This window comes from Saimiri boliviensis, chromosome 10 (genome assembly GCF_048565385.1).
Source record: "Saimiri boliviensis isolate mSaiBol1 chromosome 10, mSaiBol1.pri, whole genome shotgun sequence".
NCBI lineage: Eukaryota > Metazoa > Chordata > Mammalia > Primates > Cebidae > Saimiri > Saimiri boliviensis.
This window is the reverse complement of record NC_133458.1, coordinates 103,975,735-103,980,232: the sequence shown is the minus strand read 5'-3', so window position 1 is coordinate 103,980,232 and position 4,498 is coordinate 103,975,735. Positions and strand designations below refer to the sequence as shown.

The window sequence follows — 4,498 nt, the reverse complement described above, 5'->3', positions numbered from 1 at the left end:
AGCTATAATATCACTTAAGGCCAAAGAAGATGTTTGATTACCCCAGGAGGTAGACATGAGGACCGTGATGAAAACCACCTCTTTGCAAAGAGGAGAGAAGAAGACTGACAGCTGCAGAAGCTGCTGGACTGATGTTCCTCAGTGGCAAGCAGAAAAATGCCCTGAAATTCCACTTGAGCACGTTTGTTATCAAGCTTCCCCAACAGAAAGCACTATTCTGGGAGAACATACCATAACCATTTTTCTTTATAGAGGACATCTGCCAAAGATTGACCTTGTCAGAGGCTGCATTTTGAAAAATAATTAAGATGAAGGAAGCTTCCTCCACTTACACAGCGATAGCAAATAAAAAAAAATCTTGCTAAAATTTTAAATTGCTGATCTCTTCTCCTACCAAGTTAGGCCATTACTGTATTTACCACCACTTTATATATATTCCCCCCATTTATCAGACTGTATGTGTGCAATGTGTTTGGGGGATGTGTCGGCATAAAGAAGTTTTACTGTCAACGCAGATGAGTTCCAAACATTGTACAGATTCGCAGAGAAGCAAATTGGTTTTCTGGCCCCAGAAGACTCCCTGGGTTGTATTATATGAGGAGTGGCAAGGTAGGTTCAGGTTGATCGATTAGTGAGAGATTGCAGGGCGCTTCCCCATAGTGCAAACTAAAACAAGGACCTTCCTAGAATGGCGGGGAGCTTGTGAATCGAGTCTTCCTGCTTTAAAAGTCATCACAGACTATAAATTCATTCCCAGGACCAATTCAAATATGTGAATTTCATATAAATCATTAGAAATGACTACTGGATCATTTGGCTTTATTGGTGTCATGTTAGGAAGATAAGATTTGAGAGGAAAATAAGAGAATATATCAATTTCTTCATTTATTGATACATTAAAATTTACAAAAAGTTACAATATTTGACATTATATATTAGTCGTTAAGAACCTAATAAAATAACCTTTTGCAAGTAGAAACAGACTTCATTTATATATATATATAAAATATATACATTTTGTCTCTTACCTGGAGTTATTATCAATATTTAAAGATAGCATTTAAAAATGTTGTGTATGGTACCTACTTTGTCAAAGTTAAAGGTGTTGGCAAGAAATACACACTTATTAGGCACGCTCTAAAGAACGAAAATCAAACAAGTAAACAAATAACACAATTACACTGAAAAATAAAGGGTATCCAGTAAAAGAGAATAACTAGATACTGCATTCAGTCTTATTCAGATTAGTGAACAGTTTTGTTTTTACTTATTCAATGATATCATAAAATAATAATGTTAACTTTGATCATGCGTCTTTTACATGCCATTTTAAATAATATGAGCACTGACAGAGTTAAGATAGAAATTTCTCTCAAGCTATGCTTACTGGAGAAGGAATCATATGGGAAACAAGTTCATTTATTGCACTCATGAGATTAAATTCCTCAAGCCCTAAACCTATTGCAGAAAGCCCTTATGTTTTATTTCTGGTTATAGTTCAAATCAATTAAACTAGTGGGTAAATAATTAATGCATCTTGTAAATAATGCAAGGGGTTTATTTGGCTAGTATCACATTTCCTCTATGTAAGTGATTCTCTAGATTGTTGGTTCTAACATCTCAAAAGAATTCTAACATCTCAAAAGAATAAAACACTTTTAGAGATGTATCTATTAAAAATAATTCAGTTATTGTATCAAAAATGTATAAATTTGTATTTTTTTCTCATTAACGCATCTATTAAATGAATACCTCTACATATATAAGTGAACAGCTTTAAAGACAAATATCTGTCTATAAGAATAAACTTATTATTGATTTACTTCAAAGAAAATAAAAAATAATTCTGTGCAAATTTGTTATGCCTATATTTTTATTTAATTGGTGACCAAAAAAATTCCAACTTCATTGATTCCCTAAAAATCACCTCTTTTTTATATTTTTATCATGTAAAAATTTGATGAAGAAAATATTATTTGATTATACAAATCAGATACACACTTGGATTTAAGGAGGGAAAAATGGAAATAATTGCAATCCAGGGAAAAGAAATTGTATAAAACAACAATATAGGTGAGCATACAGGTGGATATGTCCAGGAGCTGCTGCATAATAACTGTCATGGAGTCTTCAGCTGCTAATTGATTCCGAAGCCGGCAGAAGGAATGGCCCAGCCAGGTTCCTTCAATGGAGGGCCTGAATTCTGTCTGCTCACTGGAAAGCATCCAGAGGAGAAGTTTCCTAGGACCCATCAGTCACAAATCAGCTCTGCCTCAGAAACCTGCAGGAGATGGAATTCCATGAAAGAGGCTGACATTAGCCAAAGGAGGTCAGAAGGACCCTAGATGAGATAGGTGGTTTTAAGCATCTCAGGCTTAGTGTAGGGACCTGATTTTAGAAAGAAATAGATAAAGTATGTATTATGCAGGTTTTTCCAGGGGTAAGTACAATTTCTTCTCCCAGGATTGCAACTGTAGAGACAAAGAAATACATGCTTCTTCATCTTAGTTTTGGCATTTATGCATTTATTTTTGAGACTGGGTCTTGCTCTACTGCTCAGGCTGGAGTGTAGTGGTGCCCTCATGCCTCACTGCAGCCTCGCCTCACAGCTCAAGTGATCCTTTTGCCACCGCCTGTTGGGTATCTGGACCACAGGTATGCACCGCTGCGCCTGGCTAACTTTTGTATTTTCTGTTGAGATGGGGATCTTTTTTTTTATGTTGCCCGGAATGGTCTTGGACTCCTGGGCTAAAGTGATGAGCCCACCTCAGCCTCCCAAAGTGCTGGGACTACAGGCATGAGTCACTGCACCTGACCCTAGTCTGCAAACAAGGGTGTAGGCAGCCAACTGTGTCTTTCATGTCAACTAAGCTGTTCATTAGTTGAACAGCAAGCAGCCAGCAGCACGGTTGTCTACACAGAAGCCATCTCCTCCCTCCTTCGGCAACTAAACTCTGGTTTTCTTCATCTTCCTCTGAGCATTCATGGCCTTTGTGGAAAGCTGGAAACCCCACAGACCAGGAGATGCTTACTCATCAGCCTCAGCTGATTCTGAATGTCTCCTTCCCCAGCCTAGGTGTGTGGTCTGTGTGAAACACACTCTGCCTAATAGATACTAAGGAAAGTTTGCTGGAAGGCTCAGAGAAGGTTTGTCTCATTCGTGGTAATAGACATAAGGTGGGGATTTTCTCTATTCTACCCCTTCTGTAGGTGACTATTGGAAGGGAAACAGCTGTCCCTGGACCACTGGGGAACACCAAAAGAATTGCAGAGAAAGTAAAGACATTGCCCTCTTATTTTCATCCTTCCGTGTTGTGATGTAATAAAGTCTTCATTGTTGATGCCAGTTGTAATAAGCCATCTGCAGTTTATAGACTAGGCATTCTCAGATGTATATTAGGAGGTCAGATGCAAGAAGGAAAGACGGTAAAGGCAGGTTGAGACAAGATTATCAAGGAAGAAGAAGTCTGATCCTTTTGTAGTTTATAAGCGCGATGATTGGGTTTTCACGCTCATGTGTGAGAAGCGCCTTCCTCAAACCTCGTTATGATGTTGACGCATTATCCATCTGATGTGAAAAAAAAGGAGGCAGAAGTCAGACAAAGGGGTTTAGGCATTCCTTGATCAACAGTGGGGAGCCACTGATGGGGTTTGAGCAGAGGAGTGACATGATCTGCACTGCACTTTAAAGCATTATTTTAAAAGTTGTGCGTGGGAAGGATTTAAGACAAGGCTCAGAACACTTCGCCACTTGGAAGGCATTGTTGAATATTCATTAAAAAAACTAGTTTATGGCTCAGCATAAATAATTTTTAAACACAAAGTAAAATACAGTATGTGTTGCCATGGAAGTGACAAAGCCTAGGAAGATAATGACAAGCAGGAAAAAAAAAAATGGTGCCATTGTAATTTAAATTATTATAAAGCTTTCTAGAATTTAAGTGTGTTTTCAGGCAGAGTATTTTGAATACACAAGAAAAAGATTATGGTTATTTTATCGTTCTTGCTGAAAAAGGAAAGAACAAAAGAGTGGTGTTTGCTTTTTGCACGTGAAGCCTATAAAGCTAAACAAAATCAAGTTCACGCAATCAAAAAGCTAAGTAGGATTTGAAAGAGTGAGTGAGTCAATTAACAGTGAAGCCCCCATGCAGAGCACAGTCTGGTGAGGTGCCATTGGTAGCATGGGTTGTAGTCCCCTCATGATAAGAAGGGCTAAAAGGCATTGTCTCTGATTACATGCTAAGCTCCACACTGACACACAGGCACGAGGCCTCTCTGTATCTATCCTTCACCCTCCGTCACGTGTACTGATGGCGATGAAGTACAATGTGGGTAAAGAAGACGTTGCCGAATTCAGAGATAGGACAAACACAAGTAAATAAAAAATAAAGCCATGTAAGGCATAAATGGTTAAATGACAGCATTTCCAAAACTATGAATTAATAAAGGGTATAAAAAGATGAAGAGCATACGGATGTGAACATCAAGGAGGTGACTA

General features: G+C 38.2%; 1 non-coding gene across 1 annotated transcript; it reads left to right on the top strand.

Annotated features, from left to right (window-relative positions):
* Positions 1–3,470: 3,470 nt before the first annotated feature.
* On the top strand, positions 3,471–3,574 carry LOC120360944 (small nucleolar RNA U13). Its single transcript, XR_005577326.1, has one exon. It is a non-coding gene; the product is annotated as a small nucleolar RNA U13 (small nucleolar RNA).
* Positions 3,575–4,498: the final 924 nt, after the last annotated feature.